The following is a 25,281-nucleotide window of genomic DNA, read 5'->3' as shown; positions in this document are numbered from 1 at the left end:
CTCCCACTGATTCTATATTACAGTGAGTTGTATAATTATTTCATTATATATTACAATGTAATGCCAATAGAAATAAAGTGCACAATCAGTGTAATGCACTTGAATCATCCCAAAACCATTCCTCAACATGAAAAGATTGTCTTCTACAAAACAAGTCTCTGGTGCCAAAAAGTTGGGAACTGCTGTCCTGTTAGACTCTTAAACTGACCTGGGCACTTCTCCTCCCCTTACCTAGAAGTGGCTGCTTCTCTTCTTCAGTGAATGGTAACGCCACCTACCCTGCTATGCAAATCGTAAACCTAATGTCACCCTTGACCCCTCACCCTTTGTCCATGCCTCTCTCTCAACTCTGCTACCTCCATTCCATTTTCATTGCAACCACTTCGGATCCTATCACCTCTCCCTTGGATCATCTCACTACCTCCGTCCTGGTCTTCCTGCCTCTGGTCATGTCCTCCCCCAATCTGTTCTTCACACGGCAAATGTGGCCATGTTTCTAAAACAAAATTGTGACCTGGAGCTCCTAGCTTAAGACTGTTCAATGGCTGGAGGTTGTCTCTAGGATGAAGTCTGAACCTCCTAGGAGTGACCTTCCAGGCCCTGTGTCCAGCTTCATCTGGGTAATTCCTAACATGTACTGTGAATAGTAGTTTCCTAATCACAACATGCTGTCAGCCCTCATCCTGGGACATAACTATTCCCTATCTTTCCCTGCTTCTCCTGGATAATGTCTCCTTATCCTTCAGAACTCACTGTGGATGTCGTTTCAGCTGGGAAACTTTCTCTCCTACTCTTTTTTCCTCTAAGCCTGGATCAAGTTTTCCTCTTTTTGATCTCTTGACACCCTGTACTCCCTGACCACAGCATTTATTACCATGTATTATCCAGTGAGTTCCACAAAACCAGCTACTGCTGTATTCTCCATATGCTTGGCATGGTGACTATCTCCTATGGTTCCTGGAAACTGAAATTTACTAGATTGAGCAGAACCAGCCAGGAAGATTCAGGCAAAGTCTTCTTGTTGTCCGCCATCCCATGGTATCTCTCCACTTTCGCACTTGCCCATGTAGCAAAACTCCTGCTGCCTTAAAATGCACCCAGATTTGTTTTAATCAGGTATGATAAAACACAGACAAGGAAATGACTGTCATGAAGGCAGATGCTTACACTCACAGATCCCTAGACACAGGAAGCACACCACGCCACTCAGGGCCATATGGGGGAAGCACCAGGGTCAGGCAGGAGGTGGACAGAGCAAGAGGAAAACATGGGTGAGTGCTTTTATTGTGGTTTTCATGGGAAGGAATGGGTGAGGCAGGGCAGGCAGCTCAGCAAGTTTAGGATTGGCTAATTTGAATACTTTCAGCAGGCTCTGGGCCATAAGGGTTATTGTCTGGTATCTGGCTGTAGCATGATTAGGGTAGAGGAATAGTGTCTTGGCATGTGAGGGTTCCATAAAGAAGGTAGTTTAGAGGCCCGGTGCGGTGCCTCAGGCCTGTAATTCTAGCACTTTGACGGATCACTTGAGTTCAGGAGTTTGAGAACAGCCTGGCTAACATGGTGAAACCCCATCTCTACAAAATACAAAATCACAAAAATACAAAAATTCACCAGGCATGGTGGCGCTTGCCTGTAATCTCACAGGAAATTGCTTGAACCCAGGAGGCGGAGGTTGCAGTGAGCTGAGATTGCGCCATTACACTCCAGCCTGGAGGACAAGAGCAAAACTCCAACTCAAAAAAAAAAAAAAAGAAAAAAGAAAAAAAAAAAGAAGGTAGGTAGTTCAGGGATTTGGGATTGGGATTGGTTAGTTTCCATATGAAAATTGCAAGTTATTTGCTATCTTTAGGAATTAGCTTACTTTTGGAGAGGCAAGGCCCCAAGATAAAGCATCAAAATAGAAAGACACACTTAATACACCTGCCCTCATTTCACACCTGAGCTCAGAGCTCTTCCTCGGGCTACCTTATTAATCACACCTGGAACACTACACCTTTTCATCATACTGCTGATGTAATGGTGGAGTTCTTAGAATAAACCTTTGTGTCTCACAAACCTTTGGACTAGATAAGCCTAAGTGGACAGAGACATGAGTATTTCTCTTCATTGTATTTCCAGCCTAGGACATGAGAGACACTCAATATAAGACCTGTTAAATGAACTGCTTGATCTGGGAGACTCAATCTCTTATCAGGAGAATAGGGGTAACAAGAATACCTACATTTCACATCACAAATGGAACACACTCTGCATGGCTGTAACATGAATTTGGTGCTCAACAAATGGCCCCTGGCCTCATGAAACCTCCTTAACAGCTGCAGTCACTTTCCATGGGGAATTTAGGAGATTGTGTATGCGTGTGCAGCAGCACGTGTGTGTGTGTTCACATACTGACACACACACACACACACATATGCACAGGGTTTCTGTCCACGTGCCCAGTGGCCCTCATTTGCACCAACAGGTTCCACCTTTGGGAAAGCTTCTCCAGGAGAATAGAGAGCATCCAGCTTGGCCTGGGATGCATCCCCGGCTGCTGGAGGATGGAGAGAGAGATGAATTGCTGGTCCCATCTTCATTGTGTTCTCTGCCCTTCACTCACCCAGCTGGGTTTTGAATTCTTTGACGTTCTAATCGTTCCCTTTGACAAATAGTCATCCCCGTGCCTTCCAAAAGCCCCAGGAAGAAAGTTGGACCATGTTTCTCAAAACGCCTTGAGTCAGAGCACCATCTGGCAACCTGTGTAGGATCATCCCGACTATTTTGCCTCAATCTCTCTTCCTTTGTCACAAGCAGGTGTCTGGATTTACTTTCTGGGGCCAAATGCTTCCCCAGCCACAGCTCTCTTAATAAAATAGAACAGAGCATGGTGTTTCCCGGTTTAAAAGCTTCAATGTTGTCAGGCACAGTGGCTCAGGCTGTAATGCCAACACTTTGGAAGGTCGAGACAAGGGGATCCAGACAAGGCCTGGAGTTTGAGACCAGCCTCGTCAACATAGTGAGACTACATCTCTACAAAATTTTTTTTTTAAACCAGTAGGGTATGGTGGTATATGCCCATAGTCCTAGCTACTTGGGAAGCTGAGGCAGGAGGATCACTTGAGGCCAGGATTTCAAGGCTGCAGTGAACCAAGATCACACCACTGCACTCCAGCCAGGGCCACAGAGCAACTTGTGTCTCCAGGCTAAAGTCCTAGTCCACAGTCTGAAACAACCTCTTACTTAACAAATATTTATTGAACACTAGTTGGGTGACAGGCACTGTTCTGGGCGCTGAGGGTATAATAGTGAAGGAAACAGGTAGCATCCCTACCCTCATGGAGCCTACATTCTCGTGGAAGGAGGTAAGTGATGTCCAATAAGTAAGTAAATCTTTACTGTGTGTATGGTGGTAAGTGCTAGGAGGAGAGTGAGTGCAATGAAGGGAGAGTGATGGGGTGGGGAATGAGGTGAGGTTGCTTTCAGATCCCTCCACTATGGAAGCCCAGCCTTCTTCTTCAGGCTCACTGTCCATCCCAACCTGCTTCTACTCTAGCCCTAGCATCTTTTTTGCTCTTCCCTAAGCGTGTCCAGGTCCCAGATTGAGGTGGAACAGACCCCTTGCTAAATATGACCTTAGGCTTAATCTCAGCTATAAAATGAAGATAATAACACCTACATCTCAGGATTTTTGTGTGGACATCAAATGGGATGACATGCATACGAGCCTTAGGGCAAGACTTGCCCTGTGGTTTGCACACAGTATTCATGTTCCCTGTGCCTGGGATCCTCTTCTCCCCTGTTCTGCTTCCTTTTGCAGCAACCCCATCTCCCTTGGGTAATCATTCTCTCCTGTGAAGCTTCGTTTTTTTTTTTTTTTTTTTTTTTTTTTTTTTGAGATAGAGTCTCGCTCTGTCGCCCAGGCTGGAGTGCAGTGGCTGGATCTCGGCTCACTGCAAGCTCCGCCTCCCGGGTTCACGCCATTCTCCTGCCTCAGCCTCCCGAGTAGCTGGGACTACAGGCACCTGCCACTTCGCCCGGCTAGTTTTTTGTATTTTTTTTTTTTTAGTAGAGACGGGGTTTCACCGTGTTAGCCAGGATGGTCTCGATCTCCTGACCTCATGATCCGCCCGTCTCGGCCTCCCAAAGTGCTGGGATTACAGGCTTGAGCCACCGTGTCCTGTGAAGCTTCTAAGCATCCTTTTACTATTTTTCTGGTCACACTTATCTCTGTGTGTCATCATTCATGGTGGATGCCTGAGTCCCTGGAGGCCAGATTCAACTCTGTCTTACTCAGCTGTGATTCTCCAGCCCATGGCAGATTCTAGTCTACACATAGCTTGGTTCTATCTAAGTGAGTTGAATGAATGCATGAAAGTGTGAAGTGCGGGTTGTGTAAGGTACATCATTCACCAGCCTGTGAGTCAGGTTTCTGAAAACCCAGAAGCATGGACTCACACAGATAGTAATTTTGGGGTTGGTGGTTTATTGAAGGACAGCATGGGGCTGTGGGGGTTGCACGGCAGCTTCTTTTACCATTTCTTGTGTGTGTTTAGATCTATTTCCGTTTATTTTTTATTTATTTTTATTTCTTTAAATTGACTAATGATAATTGTATATATTCATGAGGCCGTGATGTTTTGATACATACAATGTACCGGATCAGGGTAGTCTGCATATCCATCATCTCCAACATGTGTCATTTCTTCCTGTTGGGAATGTTCAGGGTCCTCCTTGTAGCTATTTGAAATGAGGTAATTACTATTGTAAATATAGTCATCCTGCAGTGCTATAGAACACTAGAACTTATTCCTCCTATCTCACTATAATTTTGTATGTTTTAAGACAGTGGTCCCCAACCTTTTTGGAACCTGGGACTGGTGGAAACTGTTCCACCTCAGATCATCAGGCATTAGATTCTCATAAGGAGCAGGCAACCTAGATCCCTCTCATGCACAGTTCACAGCAGGGTCCATGCTCCTAATGCCACTGCTGATCTAACAGGAGGCAGAGCTCAGGGGGTAATGCCCACTCGTCTGTGGTTCACCTGCTGTGTGGCCAAGTTTCTAACAGGCCACTGGCTGATACCAGCCTATGGCCTGCTTTAACACATGTCTCCCTAACTCTCCTTCCTCCTTGCCCTTCCATCCTCTAATATCCTCTGTCCTACTTTTTACTTCTAGGAGATCACCTATTTTTAGCTTTCTTGTATAAGTGAAAACATGCAGGAACTTTCTGTTCCTGGTTTATTTCACTAAATATAACGCCTTCCAGTTCCATCCACATTACCATGAATGACAGGACTTCATACTTTTTTATGGCTGCATAGTATTCCATTGTGCATATACACTTAACCCATTTTCTTAACCCATTCATCTATCCTGTTAACCCATTCATCTATTCTCTTATCTTTAGCCCTGCAGTGATTCTTGATCCAAGGGAGACACGCAATGTTTCACAGAGAACTGCAGCAGCAGCTCAGATCCTTCCAAGATGGCAAGGTGTGGCAGGTGAACTCCTCTAACCTCTCAGCCTGGTCGCTGGAGAGAGAAACTCTGAGCCTCAGGCTTGGTGGTCTTAGCACCATGTAGGCCATCTTATGGTAGAAGTAGAATGTAGTTATGAAGAGTGCTGACTCTGAAATTAGCCTACGGAGTTGACATTTCCAGTTCACCAATTACTAATTTTACAACATTGGACAAGTTACTTGAATGTTCTCTGCATCTGTTTCCTTGTTTAAGTAGGATGGTATCTCTGGCTTACCTCACAGGGTTGCATTGGGAACTGTACGAGACCTGACACATGAAAATACCCAGTTGAGTGCCTGGCATTGGAGAGTTGTTCAATGCAGGTGAACTGAGACAATGTGAAGGATGAGTTTCAGAGAAGCTAGGAGAATGGGAGATGATTTGGGCATTAGGAGATTGCTTGCAGTTCTATAGAGTGAGTCCACTGAAGTGGTAGGGTACGACAAATATCCCAGAGATGCAAAGCAGCTGGCTTGAGATCACAAACTTGGTAATGGTGGAAGATGGAGCTTGGATGGAAAGAGCGTTCTCTTACGTTAAGTTCATTTTCACCATTAAGTTTCCATAATACAGTGCAGCTCTTGACTGTTTCCCTTCCTACTCTCTGGCTATTCTTTGTGTCCGCTTATTTCTCCTCCCCTCCTTTAAAAAATGTATTACTTATTACTTATTTTTTATTTTTATCATTATTTTTCAAATCTTATTTGTTTATTTATTTATTTTTAGAGACAGGGTCTTGCTCTGTTGCCCAAGGTGGAGTGCAGTGGCATGATAATGGTTCACTACAGCCTCAACCACTGGGCTCAAGTGATCCTCCCACCTCTGCCTCTCAATTACCTGGGACTACAGGTGCACGTCAGCATGCCAGGACATTTCTTAAAATTTTGTAGAAATGGGGTCTCACTATGTAGCCCAGGCTGGTCTCAAACTCCTGTCTCCTCATGGGATCTTCCTGCCTTTGCCTCCCAAAGTTCTGGGATTATAGGCATGGCTCACCATACCTGGCCCTTCCTTTCCCCTTAAAGCCTACATTAATTAAGGCCCAGTTATTGGTTTTCATTCTCTTCCTTCTTTTTCATAAATTCTACTCATCCTCTTGGCTTTAGTCTCAGCTCTGACCATACTATTTAAAATTGCCAGCAACCTCTATCACCCAATCTCCTTCTAATTTATTTTTCTCAAAAATTATCTCTACCTAACAAAATGTACAGCATACTTATTCATTCTCTACCTTCTCGTACTAGAAATGTGAGTTCCAGGAGAGCAGGTGGCTTCTGTTTTTATTACTGCCGTATCCCCAGAACCAAGCATGGAAACTAGCCTTATGGATGGATGAATCAATGAGCTTAATATTTGCAACACTTCTATTAGGTTGGGTTTATTGTCACCCCCACTTTATAGGTGATAAGACTGAGAATCAGGCGAGTGTTTTATTTTCATTAGTTTTTAGTTAATTTGCCCTCAATATCACAGAACAGGGAAGGCCTGAAGTGTGACCTAAGCCCAAACTCTCTTGGGTCCAGTCCTCTGCTATCTAAGCAGCTACATCCAGGGGAAACAAGTCAATTCAGTGGCAACCCTGGTTGACTTCGCACTGCTGCTTATGCTCGCAGTGTCCATAAAAATGTTATTTTAGTCCTGACACTGATGCTTATGAAGAAAATTTAGTCCTCATTCAAAAGCACATTAACTGAGGCCATTTGGCGGTCTGTTACAGCGTTAATTTTTATGGAGAAGAATTCACTGGCAAGGAGCTCCTTCTCTGCCTTCAAACAGACCAAGATTCTCAAAGGGAGGCCTGGTGGTGCTTGACTCTGCTCATAAGATGTTCCAGCGTGTGGCTGTAGCTTTTCTTATGGGACCTGGGATGTAATTTTCAGATGGCAGTTTGTTTTGTCACTACGCTACATCTCAGGCTTGGCAATTACATTTCATTAACAGGGAAACATAAGCCATAAATCATTGATCAGAAACAGGTTGTTAATCGGTCTGGTTAAAGCGTCTGCCGGCTGGCAGGGCAGGGACTTCACACTGATGGATGCCTGGACCCACAACTTGCCCAGGTAGCCCATTAAAGTAACACTGCTGGCCAGGCACGGTGGCTCACGCCTGTCATCCCAGTACTTTGGGAGGCCGAGGCGGCTGGATCACCTGAGGTCAGGAGTTCAAGACCAGCCTGACCAACATGGAGAAACCCTGTCTCTACTAAAAATACAAAATTAGCCAGGCGTGGTGGCACATGCCTGTAATCCCAGCTACTCGGGAGGCTGAGGCAGGAGAACCACTTGAACCGGGAGGCAGAGGTTGCAGTGAGCCGAGATCACGCCATTGCACTCCAGCCTGGGTAACAAGAGCAAAACTCCAACTCAAAAAAAAACAACAAAAAAGCAATCCTTCTGATAATTTTTATTATTTATGGAGTTAGATTTTTTTTGTGCCTGTAAGTACTTTATCCTTACAGCAACCCTAAAAGGGACTGTTCCCATATTACAGATGAGAAAATTGAATTCTGAAATGGATAAATTGCTGGCTGAAGTTTGCATAATTTGAATGTGGCAGAGATAGGATCCAAACTCAAGGATTTGGACTCTGAAGCTGGCACTCTTTGCTGGCTACATGCATTTCTCTCTTTTCAACTTCACCCTTGGGAGTCAAAGGGGACAGTGATCAGAACCAGTGGCCAAGTGTCTGACGTGGCCGCCAGTGTTCCCATAGTAGTGTTATTCTGTGGAGTCCTACCTGGACCTTCAGGAGGTTTTGGGAGAAACTTGGAATCTGCAAAATTGATTGATCGAATGAATTTTTTTTTTTTTTTTTTTTTTTTTTGAGGCAGAGTCTCACTCTGCCCCATGGGCTGGAGTGCAGTGGCAGGATCCCGGCTCATGGCAACTTCCGCTTCCTGGGTTCAAGATTCTTCTGCCTCAGGCTCCTGAGTAGCTGGGACTACAGGCATGCCCCACCATGCTTGGCTAATTTTTGTATTTTTAGTACAGAGAGGGTTTCACAATATTGGCCAGGCTGGTCTCAAACTCCTGACCTCGTGATCCACCTGCCTCAGCTTCCCAAAGTGCTGGGATTACAGGCGTGAGCCACGGTGCCTGACCAAGATTGAATTTTAACCTATGTCTCCAGACATCTGAAGTTGACCAGCGTGGCCAGGCTGCTGGCTAATTCATCTGACTTCGTCTGCACGCCTGTCTTCCATGAGCAGAGAGGTGGCAGCTGGGCCCACTCACATCTTATTAACCTTGTCTGTTGGAATGACACCTGGCTGTGCTGAAGCCTTGCTTCCTGTAATTAGGAATGTAAACATCTCCGGCTTCCTCCCTTCGGTGCTGGCTCAGTGCCTGCCTCCAAATCCCACCTCCTCCTAGGCTGTACCTCCTGAAACAGATGCCCTCCCTCAAGCTGAAGCCAGGTGGGACTGTGGATGCTTTTTGGTCCTGGGCGGATCCCTTATTCTGAGCCAAAAGCTTTCTACTGCATAGCCTCATTTAAATTCACGGTGACCTCACCTGGGCTGTGTATTTCTATCTTCCGGGCGAAAACACAGGCCTTTGGAGAGATTGAACACATGATCTGAGGTGACACAGCTAGGTTATCTCTAGGACAGCTTTTTATTTTGTTTTTGTTGTTAAAAGTAGGAACAGAACACTAAAGCACATGTTCTCACTTATGAGTGGGAGCTACATGATGAGAACACATGGACACAGAGGGGAACAACACACACTGGGGTCCATCAGAGAGTGGAGGGTAGAGGGTGGAGGGAGGGAGAAGATCAGGAAAAATAACAAATGGGTTATAGGCTTAATACCTGAGTGATGAAATAATCTGTACATCAAACCCTCATGACACAAATTTACCTATGTAACAAACCTGCACATGTACCCCTGAACTTAATAAAAGAAAAAAAAAATTTTAAGAATTAAAAATTAAATGTTTAAAAAAGTGTTAAAAGAAAAACCTTAGAGGTAAATTTCACAGAATTTAATTGAGTAAAGAACAATTTGCAAATCAGGCAGCTCCCAGAATGAAAGCTCCACTGCTATGGTGTGGTTGAAGATTTCTGGACAGAGAAAGGAAAGTCGCAGACAGAAAACGGAAGCAACGGACAGAAACAGCCGGAATGGTTACAGTTTAGCGTCTGGCTTATTTGAACCTGGCTTGAACAGTGGGCCACCTCTGATTTGCCAAAACTCTGTGATTGGCGTAAGAGTAGGTTACAGTCTGTTTACACCTCCAGTTAAGTTGCAGTTCACTGTGTATGGAGAAACCTTTACAATACATAAAGAGGCAGCTTTAGGCTAAACTTAATGTAACAAAAGTAAACTGAGGCACAATACAAGGTTAAGGAGTTTCTTTGAGCAAAGAGCGATTTATGAAGTGAATCTATTAATAGGAGTGATTTGGGGATGCCACTGGGGGGACATACGTGGGAAGACCTTTATGGGCAAACCCAGAGTAAAGCAAAGGAAAGGTCTGATGGATTTCTGGTTGCCTCGTTTGGTCCATCCTGCTGGAAAGTCCTTGGCTATATAAATTAGTTGGTGGCTTCTGATTAGTTAGCCTTACATTTTATTTTTCTTTAACATAGGCATTTACAAACAATAGCTCAACATAAGTTTCATATGTTTGCAAATCAAGCAAAGTTAAGGTCCCGTATGAGGCCTAACTGACTTTGTCTGCTCAGGGGTTCTTCGGGTCTAGCCTCCATTTTAATTTACTTCTGTTTGTTTGTTTTCATACCCAAAGTCCATATATTAATAGATGCTCAATTAGAAAACAAAACCAAACTGTTCTGCCTCAGGCACGTAAGAGAGCAGTTTGCATTCAATTCAGCAAAGACACCCATTGTGATACCAGGGTCGCTGTAAAGTAGTCAGTTTGTTACAACCCAAAGTCCATAGTTTAGCTTAGGGTTAATTCTTGGTGTTTGTACATGCTATGGGTTTTGACAAATATATAATGCCATATACCTACCATTGTGGCAGAATGCCCTAAAATCCTCCTGTTCCACTTATTCAACCCTCCCTATCCCCAACCCCTGACAACCACTGATTTTTTTTTTCTGTTTCCATGGTTTTACCTTTTACAGAATGACATAGTTGGAATCATAGAGTATATAGCACTTTCAGATTGGCATCTTTTACTTAGTTATATACATTTAAGGCTTCTCCACATCTTCTTATGGCTTGATAGCTCATTTCTTTTTAGTGCTGAATAATAGTCCATCTCCTGAAGGTATTACATTCACCTACTGAAGGACATCCTGGTTGCTTCCAAATTTTGGCAATGAATGCTTTAGCTGCTATGAACATCTGTTTGCAGGTTTTTTGTGTGGACATATGTTTTCATCTCCTTTGGGTATATATCAAGCAGTGTGATTGCTGGGTTATATGGTAAGAGAATGATGAGCTTTGTGAGAAACTGCCAAACTGTCTTCCAAAGTGACTGCACCATTTTGCATTCCCACCAGCAACGAATGAGAGTGGTTGTTGCTCCACATCCTTGCCAACTTTTAGTGTTGTCAGTGTTTTGGATTTTGACCATTTTAAATAGCTTTAGAACCCAGATGTTTCGGCTCAGGGAGCCTTCTAGTAGGATAATAATGCATGTCCGAAGAGACGAGTGTGAAGATTAAATGACATCATGCACATATTCCAATAGTGATAATACCTAACTTGGCATGTGCCAGGCACTGTGCTAAGTGACTTGGGAGGAATTAACCTTCACAGTAACCCATGATTCAGGGGCCATTTTTATCCCTATTTTGCAGATAAAGAAATAGCAGATCAGAGTGAATAAGAGCTATGTCCAAGGATATGCAGGGTGTGTCAGAACTCAATTCAAACCCAAACCTGCCTGACTCTTGAGGCCGATGACCTTAACACTGTGCTACGCACTGTCTCATGTATAATCAACGGTCGATTTTAAAAAATGTTCTTCTGCCCTAGACACACAAGAGGGCAGTTTCCATTCATTTCAGCAAAGGCATTTATTATGATGACAGCGTCTTTATCAAGTAGTGTGACTTTTTGTCTGTCACCACAAGGCTTGTTATCTTCCTTCTTATAGCTTTTGCTACAAAACCTGCAGTCAGCTCACCCCCAGTCCTCAACAGAGCCCTGATTCGATGGTTGTTGGAGAATACATAAACCCAGAGCATCACCCGCTTCACCAGGACCTCAGAATGCTCTCCAAGTCCTCTTATCATCAATAACATTGATACCAACTAATTTAAACCCACTGAACCAGGGAACTAGGGCAGCATATGTGTTTATGAGCAGGATACTAAGTAGATATTTTAACTAAGTGGAACATTTCTTGCTTCAATTAATGCAAAAGGTAGCAACTCAAAGGAAATATTAGGAGCATTAAGTTTTATATTGGTGCCATTTATTATATATGATATTTAACACGTTTAATCACTTTATTTCTGTGTTGACACCTACTGAGAGAAAAAAAAAGAGCTCCTCTTAGTGATTGTGAGCCAAATATTTCTGTCAAACTGAGACAGATTACCATTAACCCCTGAGTTGCCATGGTCTCTTGAGGAAATAGTGAGGATTTTATTAGCTTTATTAATGGTAATCAGGGAGATTAAGTTAGTGATTAGCAAAGAATATACTTCAAATTTCTTGGAAAAGGTGAATTAAGTAGAAGGGAATTAATATTTATAGAGCACCCAGTGGGTACTAGGAATGTTCTTGGGCTATCTACAGAATTAAATCTCCAGGCAATCTCATGAGACTGGCTAAAATTATGTCCATTATGCAGATTAGAAAATGGCAAGGTTTGTGAAGTATCTACCAGGTGCACGGTGCTAAGTCCTAGGGCTTTGATGATGAATACTCTGACACATTCCCTGCCCTCATGGAGTTCGTATTCTGGTGAACAAACAAGATATTTATGACTAACCTTTGATTATGATTCGTATGATTATAATAGTGAGATCGATGTTAGGACAAGGGAAGAATGGAAGTTATTTGGAAACTTGGAAAAGATGAAACTGATTTAGACCTTAGGGTGAGAAAGAGGACTTCCTGGATAAATTGATGTTCTAAGCTGAGACCTGGATGATGTCCAGCAATTAGCCAGGTAAATGGGGGAGATGGAAGAGTATTCCAGGTAGAGCTAAGAGTATATATCACGGCACAGAGGTAGAAGAAAGCCACTAACTTCCCAAGGATGGTGTGTCTAAGATATGACAAAGCTAATATTTGAATCCAGGCTTATCTGACTCTTTGTACTGAAACCAGCACAGAAGGGTATCTTTGGTCTTCTTCTGCACATATTCAAAATATACAATCTTCAAAGGAAGCGCCCACATGTTTTGTCCAGGTCTTCTGACAGTGCCACCTGTGTGTGCCATGTTGAAGACAAAGCTCCTTGGCGAAACTTTGAGGCTAGGGGTGAAAAGCATTGTTGGCTTTCTCTAGGGCTCACTCGAATAGGGATATAAGGCTTCAAGTCTGTGTCTCAGTTTGTAAATTTGAGGCTGTGAGGAAAAGAAAACCCAAGCCACACTTGCTCCAGCACTTTTATGGTGCAGGGAGTAATTTTGCTGCAGCTTTGGCTTGGTTGAGGGTGGAGGAATGCCACCGGGACGTGGTTGTTCTCTCCTCTGTGCACAGCTCTGCCTTGCTTGCATTATGGCGCCCATTCTTAGGCAGGGTCTCTGCTTCGTAGTGGACTGCCACCATTGTGGAACTGCCTCCTTTCACTTTGGGTCCAGCTGGATGGATGTGGGATGGAGAGGGATGGGGGTGAGAATCTAATTGTCTGTGAGTTCAGACCAAAGGCCCGCAATCTAGAATTGCTGACTTTGATTGGCAGGCTTGGCTCACCTGCTCACCCAGGATTCCATCACAATCGTTGTTGTCATGGAATGCCATAAGCTGATGGGTTGAGTCTGGGTTCTGTGCTCCACCCCAGAGCTGGGGATGAGGTGTTATTCAGGGTTTCTGTCCTGAGAATATAGTAGGGGTTGATTTCCAAGGAGAAATGGGGCTATTACTGAAATAATATGGAGTGGACCCTGTGCTCCATCTAGCCTTTACTTCACACCCAAAGATATCCATCCTGTCTTGAAATTCCAATGACCCTCAGAGAAAGCACTGGACTTTGGAGGTGTGGGAGTGTGGCAGCTGTGAGGCATCCCTAGTTTCTTTTAGAGGAAGTGTAGGGGAAAGCAGGTAAGCTTTGGGAACCAAAAGAGTGGAATTCCTATCTAAGTTCCACTTTTACTTACTGTGAGACCTGGGACTCATCATTTAACCATTCTGGGACTCAGCGTCCTTCCTTAAAAATGGGGATGTTAATACCAAACTCATACTGTGATTATTAGGATCCAATGAGATACTAGATATAAAACACCTGGCACGTGGCACATACTATGCACTTGATAAATGTCAGATTGGGTTGCTGACTGACAACCTGGAATCTCTCTTGTCTTAGTCAGCTCAGGCTGCTATAACCAAATACTGCAAACTGAGTGGCTTAAATAGGAGCCGTTTATTTCTCACAGTTGTAGAGGCTGGGAAGTCCAAGATCAGGGTGCTGGCAAATTCAATTCTTGGTGAGGGTGCATCTTTCTGGTTTGCAGATTGCTTCCATCTCGCCTGTGCTCACATAACCTTGTGTGTGTGTGTGTGTGTGCATGTGTGTGCATGTGTGTGTGTGGAGAGAGAGAGAGACACAGAGAGAGAGAATCTGTCTTCCTCTTCTTAGAAGAACACTCATGCCATCATGGGTAACCATCCCTCATGACCTCATCTAAATCTAATTACATCCCAAAGGCTCCATCTCCAAATACCATCACATTTGGGGGTTAAGGCTTCAAATTTGAATCATGGGGAGACACAAATATTCAGTCCATAACACCCCCATTCCTCTTAGTGCCTTATTTTATTTAACTCTCTCAGCTTTATAACACTTTTTTCTTTTCGTTGTTATTTGCTTCTCACACTTTTATTTTTATTTTGTTCTGTAGAGTCTTGTTTGGTATTTTTAATCCTTTAGATGTATCTTTTCTATCTGATTATAACTTATTTATTCTCTTTATTTTCTCATTTCATCTTTATATTAGCTACATTCCCTACCATTTCATACAGTACTGTAAAGAGCACATAATATATACTGTTTATTTATGAGTCACCGTTTTTGGCTTTCCAATACTGCCTTTTGGCTAATTTCTGATATTGGTAAATGCAATTAACTTGATCCCACTTATTTATTTTTAAGCAGTATTTATGTCTTTAAATATGTTATTTGTTTTTAATGCTGAGTCTAAAGACTCACCTTTTATATGTTGTTGTTAAAGGCACAGAAAATCTAAACTGTACCCAAATACCTCGGCAACATTTAATGATACTATATTATGCCCTTTGCAACTAAAACAAATGTAAGTACTTTAGCAGCCACAATCTCATTTGTATCTCACGAAAGCTCTTCTATCTCTCAAGAGTAAGAGAAAGAAGGCTCAGAGAATTATGCTCTCTCGCCTGAAAACATACAGCTGAATGGTGGAACCAGAACTGTCTTTCTGCTCTTTTAACTCAGATGGATTTTTCTTTTCACTTCAGTATGTCCATTTCCCTGAATACCATGTACCTACTGAATAAAGCCAAATCCCTGGGAACTGGATTTCATTTTTTTTCCCAATACAATTTAAAACTGATTTTCATCAATGTCCCCAGCATGTTCTTCCCTAATCCCATGCATGAAAGACATAAAGTTCGTAGCAGGCTGAGGATGTGTCAGGAATCACAGCAGGTTCTTTTGTGAATTGTACTATTCCTCTAGCTGATAAATGGTCCTTTTCCAGAAAGCATGGCCTTCATCTTGGCCTTATCACTTCTTATCTCTGTGAAACATTAATCAAGATGTTTCCTGTGCAGACGATAGCAGCCCAACATGAATTGATTTAAGTAAATAAGAGAATGTATTGGTCCGTATATCTGCAAATTCCAAGTGTAGCATTCGCTGCTGGTATGGCTGTATCCAGGGACTCAATCTATGCAGTTAAGATTCTGTCTCTTGTCCCAGCTCTTGGCTATGCTTTTTATCTATCCTGCATAATTCTCAGGTTGGCTCTGTGCACAAGATGGCCTCTGGCAGCCCTATGCTTCCAGGTTAGCTAACAAGAGGAAAAAAATTGGTTTCCCAACAAATCCACTGAAAACTTAAAAAGGACTGTACTAGGAGCAACCAGGGTTTCATGCCTATCCCTGAACCAACCAGGAGATGAAACAGAGTGATTGGCTGTGCCTCAACCATGTGCCCATCCTGAATGCACAAGAACTGTGAATGGGGGTGGAGTGGTTTCCCAAGATGAAATCTGAGTGTGGAAGGGAAAGAACAGGCAGGAAAAGCCATCAGGATACCTACTACAGTGATCTTGAGCAAGTTATTTAGACTTGCTGAACCTTAGTCTCCTCATTTGTAAGGGAGAAATAAAAACACATACTTACTCTGGTTGTCTTTTAGTTGAGATGTTGAAAGTACTTTGCACATAGTAGGTAAACAATAAACGTGAGTTGTTATTCCTGTCTTTCTCTGATGCTTTCACTTCCATTTTCTCCAAACTCACCAGGCTGTGTATTGGAACAGCGACTGTGTGTCACCTTGCTAAGAAGTATATTCACTTCAGTTGTTTTGTTCTTCCTCCTTGCAAAAAAAAAAAAAAAAAAAAAAAAGTAGCATTTGTAGATAAGATGGACCAGGAGATAATCAGTACAAATAATAATACAGGAAATTCTTTCCTTGGCTGAAAACTAGCAAATGCGATGAGAAACCAGATAAGATTTGGGACCAAAGCACCTTCTAATTGTTGATTGTAGCAATTCTCTGCAGGCATTGGTGGTGACAGCCCTATACCTGATATCTTCTTAGACTCAGGATCCTCCATTTGTTAAATGTGATTTCTGTGTACCCTTCTTCCTCCACCAGAGGGCCAGGGTAAGACTGAGGACAAGTTAGATTGCTAGGAGAAAATTTTATAGCTTTTGGGTATTTTGCATGCTTTACATATCTAGACAAATGCATATAATTTTAAATTATAACCTAGGATTTTAACTGTCTCATTTTTCCTTTACATTTAGATTTTAATCTAGCTGAAATTTAATATATAGTATAAGTTAATGGACTCCATTTTATTATTATTTTTTTTAACCAAATGATAGGCCATTGTGCCAGCATGATTTATTAAATAAAACTATGCTTTAGTTACTGTCATTTTATTATATACACAACTGTCTTATATTATGCAACTTATCTCAAGGTTAATTTTCCCCTGATCTATTTATTCACATGTCATCCATGTCTACTGTTTTATGGTAATTTCATAGTATGTTTTAATATCTGCCAAGCCAAGTCATTTTTCACTATTATTCTCTATTTGGCTATTTGGGGAACTTATTCTTTTACATTAAAATTAGCATTATTTTATAAAATTAACAAAAATGTGGGATCCTATTTAAAATTACATTGCATTAATATGATAATTTTGATGTAATTGATATTTTAAGTCATTAAATTATCCCATACATAGACATAATAGATCTTCCTATTTATTGCTATCTTGATTGGTACTCTTAACACAATTTTATAGGTTTCTTTACATAAGTCCCATGTCTCTGAGGTTTAATGCATTTTAAGTATGTTTAGCTTTTATCATGTTTATGAATAAAATATTTCTTTTCTTTTTCTAGCTAGTGAGTGCTTGATTTTAAAAATGTATTGATTTTTGTATATTTATCTCACATCCAGACACTTTGTCAAAATAAAATGGGTTTTAACTGGAGCCTCTTGTAAGTTCTAGACTTACAATAATATCAACAAAGAGAAAAAAAAGTTTTCTCCTTTTGTTGTCTTATTGTATTTTATAAAACTTCCAGAAAATTGCAAAATAATACCATTGATGCAGGTCATCCTTTGCTTTGTTTCTGATTTCAGTGAAGTAATGTTTAAGAGTTTAAAGAGAGCTGTCAGGATCTCCATGTGTCATTTTAATTTCAAAATCAACAGTTATTTTATTCGTTTTTCATACAGCATGTTTTTGATGCTGAATTAGCTAGAAATCTTTTGGTGGGCAAATGGCAGAAACTGAACTCAAATGAGTTAAAGAGCATTTGTAGATTCACGTAACTGAAAAGTTCAAACTACTTCAGGAAAGACTGAACCAAGGTTCTCATTCAATGGCATCAACCTATATCTTTTCATCTCTTATTTGTGATAATTTTTCACTGGCTTCATGGTCATGATGTCCCTATTAACCCTGGATTTACCACCTGTCAACTCAGCAACCTCAGCGGAAAGTGTTTTATGTTTCCAGTAGTTCCAACTGAAGTCCTAACTTGATTTGGTTATCATGAACCTAAAATCAAATTAGTCACTTTTTCCAGAAGGATTAACGACTGTGATTGGACCTTCCTGGATCAAGTGCCCCACGCTCTGGCTGAATTTGAGACCTAAGATGGGCTTAGAATGGGGAGTAAATGCTTCCTTAAGGAGAAATAAATTATTCCCTAAAGAATAGGGATAGGCAAAACAGGAGAATCCACCAAGTGGCTCCTCATTATCCTTGTCTTCCTCCAGATATCTTTTCTGTCTTTTTAAATAATGAATATTCAGCCAAGCGTGATGGTTCATGCCAGTAATCCCAGCATGTTGTGATGCCGATGAGGGTGGATCAGTTGAGACCAGGAGCTCGAGACCAGCCTGGGCAACATAGTGAAACCACATTTCTACAAAAAGCAAAACAAACAAACAAACAAACAAACAAAAACCTTAAAACATTAGCCAGGTATGGTAGCGTGCACCTACTGTAGTCCCTGTAGTCCCAGTTACTCAGGAGGCTGAAGTGAGAGGATCACTGGAGCCTGGGAAGTGAAGGATACAGTGAGCTGAGATTGCGCCACTGTACTCCAGCCTGGGCAACAAAGCAAGACCCTGTCTCAAAAAAAGAGAGAATATTCTTATAAAACTGAGCACTGTATCAAAGTACATTTGGATACAGTAGTGTAGAGAGAGATTATCATCTTCATTCTAGGTAGTATACTTCTGTTACTAAGGATTGCTTCACATTTTTGCTAACCACATCACATTTTGGAGTCATATTGAGTTAGTCAATGAATAGCTGTTATCACAGGTGTGACTACTTTCCTGGCCTTAACTATGAAACTTTAGTGCCATATTTTGGTATTTTTAGAATTAGCTCCATCATTCCAGATCATCAGAGTATTTTCCATTATTGATCTTATCATTTATTTATTTTTTCACTTTTCCCAGGCTTATGCCATTTGATGAATAGTTTATCTATGTATTCATACTTCTAAGACTTGCTAAAAAATTCTCACTTCCTGGGATGAATTTTCCTCTCTTCTGCATTTGATGAATTCATAGTCAAAATTTGAGAACTAGCAAAATGTCCCTGCTAAACTGTCCATATAAATTTTCAATATTTCTCTTTGAGTAGTTATTATGCTGTGCTTTGGAAGAATGCCATATAACAGGTTAAATGACATAAGCATTTTCTGTTTCTTAAAGGTTTGATGGAATTCACTTCTGAAGCTTTCTGGGAATGTATTTTTTTAAGTTTTAAAATTATTTTTAATTTTTTATAATAAATAATGTGTTTAGACTTTAAAATATCTCTTCTGGCAGTTCTGATTATTTATATTTTTCCTAGCTAATCCATTTCATCTTGAGTTTCTATTAATTTATATAAAATTGAGCAGTATTCTTAGAACCTATGCAAAAGGCGTAGGTTCACCTTAGGCAGGTGAGGTAGGTTGTCCACTATTTAATTCTAACGGACACCATTTATTTTTGTAGTGATTTTGTATATTGTAGTACTAATTTCATCATTGTATTTTTTTAGCATTTGGCAGTAAAATGACTTGAGAATGGGGTGTGTTTTTCTTCACTGCACATTGGTGCTGCTAGGGTTAGCTGTGGGATTGCTTCTGTATCTGAGATTATTTCTCCATTTTCATTTCAATGTTACACATTTGAATTTTGTTCTTATTTTCTTGATTATGAGCAGATGTTTTTTCAGAAAATAAAATCATTTATGTTTGGGGTTGTACTGATCATTTCAACTACTTTTTTTTCTATTCTGTAATCTAGTAATTTTTGCTTTTATCTTTGTAAATTGCCATATATCTTGTTAGTTTTTGCAGGTCCTCAAGTTAAACATAATTGATTTATTTTCATTTATGTAATTTAAAATCCATAACATTTAGAACTGTGAATTTTCCTCTGAGGACTACTTTAGACACATACTATGGGTTCTCAAAAATTCACATTGTACTTTCTATTTAAAGTACAATTTTAAATAATTGTATATATGTATTGTATATATATAAGAATGGTTATATATATGTGTCTGTTTTCCTGTTAGACCACTCATGAGCAAGGTTTAACAGTCTGTACAGCAATGTATGAGTTTAGAATCCAACAAATGTTTTTCTGTTCTGTAGATAAATGTGTACATGTTGAAAGTAATTATCTGTATTTTTGCCCAATCTGTTATCATGCTGAGGCTTCAGCAACACAGATCAGAGATGAAAATTAAGCCCTTGCTATTTGTAAGACATAGACACTCCATTTTAGCTTAAGTAACAGAAGAATTTACCAGCTTATGCAACTAAGAAGTCATGAACAATGAAGGCTTCAGGCATAACTGGAATCAGGTGCTTAAATGACATCATCAGCTATCTCTTCTTCTCTTCTCCCTCTCACATACACTTCAAATTATAGCTAAGTTTTTCCACATTCTCAGAACGATCTCTCTACATTGTGATAAAATGCCCTTCCTCCACAGATTCAAATATATATGCTCTTCATAATTAACAGAGCTCAAAGAAAAGAGATATATCTTGAGAGGACCAAAGAAAGTCCAGGATGGCAAAACTTGGAATATGTATCTATCCTTGATTGCATTTCCGTGACTAAGGAAACAAAGGACTTATAGTGGCCCACCCTGGTCCTTAATGATATCCTTGAAACCAGAGAAGTGGGATCTGCTCCATGCAAGCCACTAGGATTGAGTAGCATTAGTAAGGAAGGGAGAAAGGTATGTCCTTCATAGGAATGGTTACTGGACAGGTAAACAGCTTTTAAAGAGGCTGGTCCTTGGGAGGTCAGACAGTCAAGGTTCAATGAGGAATATCAAAAGCAGTGTGTATACTCTAGGAAGAGCCAAAATTTAAGGGCATTGAATGCCACATTGTAAATATGTGAATTTCATAGATGTCTCACCCTGAGAAGAACAGGGTATTACTTATGTGGTATTCCATTGGGTAACCATTAATTTAAATCTAATCATGAGAAAACATCAGATGAACCCCAGCTGGGGAAAGTTTTGTTTTTTAAAGAATTACCGTATTTTTCAAAAATGTCATAGTGATAAAAGATAAAGAAAGATTGTGGAAATGTTCCAGATTAAAGGGGACTAAAGAGGCATAGCAATGAAGTGCAATCTCTGATTCTCAAAGGGTCCCGTACTAGAGGGGAAAAAAAGCAATAAAAGACATTATTTTAGTCAATTTTTATGACATAATTTTTATGACAAATTTATGTCATATTTTAGGTCAATTTACAATATTGGAATTTGGATGGTAAAGTAGACAAAAGTTTGAGTCAGTATTAAATTCAACAAAGAGGATAACTACTGTGGTTATAGAAAAGCATCTCATTCTTAGAAATACAAGTATCATGAATAGTGCTGCAATAAACATATGTGTGCATGTGTCTTTATAGCAGCATAATTTATAATCCTTTGGGTATATACCCAGTAATGGGATGGCTGGGTCAAATGGTATTTCTAGTTCTAGATCCTTGAGAAATCACCACACTCTCTTCCACAATGGTTGAACTAGTTTACAGTCCCACCAACAGTGTAAAAGCGTTCCTATTTCTCCACATCCTCTCCAGCACCTGTTGTTTCCTGACTTTTTAATGATCGCCATTCTAACTGGTGTGAGATGGTATCTCATTGTGGTTTTGATTTGCATTTCTCTGACGGCCAGTGATGATGAACATTTTTTTCATGTGTCTGTTGGCTGCATAAGTGTCTTCTTTTGAGAAGTGTCTATTCATATCCTTTGCCCACTTTTCGATGGGGTTGTTTGATTTTTTCTCGTAAATTTGTTTAAGTTCTTTGCAGATTCTGGATATTAGCCCTTTGTCAGATGGGTAAACATCTCCCATTCTGTGGGTTGCCTGTTCACTCTGATGGTAGTTTCTTTTGCTGTGCAGAAGCTCTTTAGTTTAATTAGATCCATTTGTCTATTTTGGCTTTTGTTGCCATTGCTTTTGGTGTTTTAGTCATGAAGTCCTTGCCCATGCCTATGTCCTGAATGGTATTGCCTAGGTTTTCTTCTAGGGTTTTTATGGTTTTAGGTCTAATATTTAAGTTTTTAATCCATCTTGAATTAATTTTTGTATAAGGTGTAAGGAAGGGATCCAGTTTCAGCTTTCTACATATGGCTAGCCAGTTTCATGTCCTTTGTAGGGACATGGATGAAGCTGGAAACCATCATTCTGAGCACCATCATTCTGAGCAAATTCTCGCAAGGACAGAAAACCAAACACTGCGTGTTCTCACTCATAGGAGGGAATTGATCAATGAGAACACTTGGACACACATGGACACACGGTGGGGAACGTCACACACTGGGGCCTGTTGTGGGGTAGGGGGAGTGGGGAGGGATAGCATTAGGAGAAATACCTAATGTAAATGACGAGTTAATGGGTGCAGCACAGCAACATGGCACATGTATACTTATGTAACAAACCTGCACGTTGTGCACATGTACCCCAGAACCTAAAAGTATAATAAAAAAATACATACAAGTATTTAGGGGTAAAAGGTCATGATATATGCAGTGTACTCTAAAATGGCTCTGAAAAATAAATGCATGCATGTCTATGTGAATATACATAAAGGGCAAATGATGAAGTATTTGGCTTTAATGAAATGTTAATAATAGGTAAATCTAGATAAAACATATAAAGGTTTTTTTGTATTACTTTATTCTTGCAACCTTTCTGTAAGTTTGAAATTATTTACAAATACAAAGCTTAAAAAAAATATTTGGGTTTATCTTGTAGGCCATAAAAGGTAATTGATGTTTTTCAACAAGCTTGTGATAAATAATGTTTTAAGTCTGTTTTGAAAGACACTGCAATTAATATAAATCATCCCTGATTCAGAATGCAATTGATTTTATCCTGTTAGCAGAGATTTCACATCATTTTTTCATTGGTTTTTTTGAGGGCATTTTAAAGGAAATTTGACAAAGGGTTTCCTCATGCTTGCACCTACTGTAGCATTTTCTCTGAGGCTCTGAAGTTTCAGTGTCTTTTGAAGAAAGATCTCACTGGTTACAATGGAGAGGGCAGTTTGGGAGGGAGACAACCTGGAGTGGGGAAGAATATTTAGGGGGGTATTGCAATAGCTCAGCCAAGAAATAATGAGGAGAAGACAAGAAAGGATGTATCTGAGAGGTGTTTAAAGTGGGAGTTGTCAGGACTTGGTAACTAATTGAACATGGGGGCCAGGGCAAGGAAGATGAACAAGTCACATTGCTTTAGAATCCTGAGTGGATGATAATGCCTTCTGTGAAAATAAAACATAGGTAGAGGAGTAGGTGAATAGGGAACTCTGGAGAAGCATGGAAGAGAATGAATTGTTTGACCATTGATGGTTCTATAGGATTTTCAGTTTCACATATTTGGTAGGAAATTGGAATTACAGAGGTGGTATTCAGAAGAAATCTGAGGATCGTTTTTTTGCGGAGGTGGTCATTAATGTTTTGGGAATGGCTGGTATTACTCAGGAAACGTAAGGGCGTACAAACAGAGGGATACTAACTTAAGATTCTGGGAACACTTTTTTAATGGATTACCCCAGAGCACCTGAGACAACAGATATTCACAATGGAAATATATGTGATGAGGCCAAGTGGGGCATCGTTGGACCAAGTTCTAGTTGGTTTATTATAGAGGAAATAAACCAGAAATAGGGGAAGAGGTTGACACTCAAATTCCTTGCTGACTGGAAATCTGACTAGCTGACAAATCCAGATAAATGGTGGAAGGATGTGCCTATGATTGCGCCACTGCACTCCAGCCTGGGTGGTTGAGCGAGACACTGTCAAATAGTAAAAAGAAAGACAGAAAGAAAGGGAGGAAAGGGAAGAAAGAGAAAGAGAGGGAAAGAAAAAGAGAGAAAAAGGAAGGAAGAAAGGAAGGAAGGAAGGGGGAGAGAGAGAGAGAGAGAGAGAGAGAGAGAAAGAAAAGAAAAGAAAGAAAAGAAAGAAAGAAAGAAAGAAAGAAAGAAAGAAAGAAAGAAAGAAAGAAAGAAAGAAAGAAAGAAGGAAAGAAAGAAGGAAAGAAAGAAAGAAAGGAAGGAAGGAAGGGAGGGAGGGGAGGGAGGGAGGGAGGGAAAGAGGGAAAGAGAGAGAAAGAAAAAAAAGAAAGAAAGAAGGAAAGAAGGAAGGAAGGAAAAGAAAATGTAGATTTTAGAAAGAGCACAAAGTTTGGGTTATTCAGTATTTGATATTTGTCATCCCCTCCAGAAGTTTCAAGAAAAAAAAACTTTAGCTTCCAAGATGCATTCTTACAATTTTTTTTATTTGAAAACAAGTCACAGGGGAAGGGCTTATAAAGGCACCAATTTCTGCCTTTTCCTCAAATAGTTTTGACATACTTGACAGGTTCTCATCAGTAATGTTGGGTAGACAAGACATAGATTGGTTAAATCTCTGTCAGATAGAAGGGATGGAAATCTAGCTCCAATTGACTTAAATGAATATATTGGCTCACAGAACTAACAGCCAGGGGTTATATAATACAATGTTTTAACTTGCAGGCTGTACAGCTAGACCTGAGTTAGAATCCTGGTTTCACCACTTACTTAGCTTGTTCAGTTTTCTCATCAGTAAACAGAGATAATTATAATACCTACATCATAGGGCTGCAATGAAGGTTAATTGATTTAATATAAGTAAATCTCTTAGAACAGGGTCTGACACATGGTAACTGCTCAAGAAATGTTAGCTAATTTTCTCCAGGGATAATGAGTTTCAGGGATGGTTGGATCCTGGTACTCGAGGAATGTCTATCACAAATCTGCCTGTCTCATATTTTGGACTGTCTTTCCTGTTGACATTATTCACAGGCAAGTTCCCCCCTGGGGAAAGATGACCACCAGAAACTGGTATAGCAGGACTATGTCTTTTGCCTAATATTTGCAGCAAAAGTTCCAACTGTGACTTTCGGCAGAACAACTAAGTTAAAAAGCTGCCCTGAACTGGCTACTATGGTCAGTGGATAAACTGGAGTGATCATTTTCCTGTTTTGGAGCCAAGAGCTGTGTTTGTTTCCATGTCTTTCATGTTGGAGTGTTTCAGCATGGCACTTGAGAAGGTGGGCTGGAGTCAGGGAAGTAGGAATTTCTTGGCCTTGCAGGATGGGAAAAGTAGACTTCAACCAACACCATGCCATGTGCCTACCCCTGTGTGCTGGTGCCTGACACCTCCAAGTCCTGGGTCTTCCATGTTTCTTTGGAACAGGTTTGCATTCCTCATTTTGGTGTCCATCACTGTGAGTGCCTGATCCCAACTTTTCCCATCCTGCCAAGTCCATTTCTTCACCTACTCTTGTCCCCTCTCTACTTCTGTTTGTTCATGTGTATTTCTACTGTTTGACATATACTTACAGTCGTTTCAGTGATCTTTTTAGAGGGAAAGGAGATAAATGCACA

The 25,281-nt window shown here is 40.6% G+C and overlaps 1 protein-coding gene and 1 long non-coding RNA gene across 2 annotated transcripts in view; one reads left to right on the top strand and one right to left on the bottom strand.

Annotated features, from left to right (window-relative positions):
• The window catches only part of LOC126944410 (uncharacterized), a 44,362-nt gene extending 25,285 nt beyond the window's left edge, over positions 1 to 19,077 (bottom strand). The window contains exons 1-2 of the long non-coding RNA XR_007722044.1: positions 18,333 to 19,077; positions 15,980 to 16,175 (exon numbers count right to left, since the gene is read on the bottom strand). This is a non-coding gene — a long non-coding RNA (uncharacterized LOC126944410). The remainder of the gene's footprint in view (positions 1 to 15,979; positions 16,176 to 18,332) is intronic.
• The window catches only part of HS3ST4 (heparan sulfate-glucosamine 3-sulfotransferase 4), a 441,164-nt gene that overhangs the window by 288,337 nt on the left and 127,546 nt on the right, over positions 1 to 25,281 (top strand). The gene's annotated exons all lie outside the window — the stretch shown is intronic.

The sequence above is a fragment of the Macaca thibetana genome, chromosome 20 (assembly GCF_024542745.1).
Source record: "Macaca thibetana thibetana isolate TM-01 chromosome 20, ASM2454274v1, whole genome shotgun sequence".
NCBI classification, from domain to species: Eukaryota; Metazoa; Chordata; class Mammalia; order Primates; family Cercopithecidae; genus Macaca; species Macaca thibetana.
Note: the sequence above shows the minus strand (reverse complement) of the source record. Positions and strands in the feature narration are given on the sequence as shown.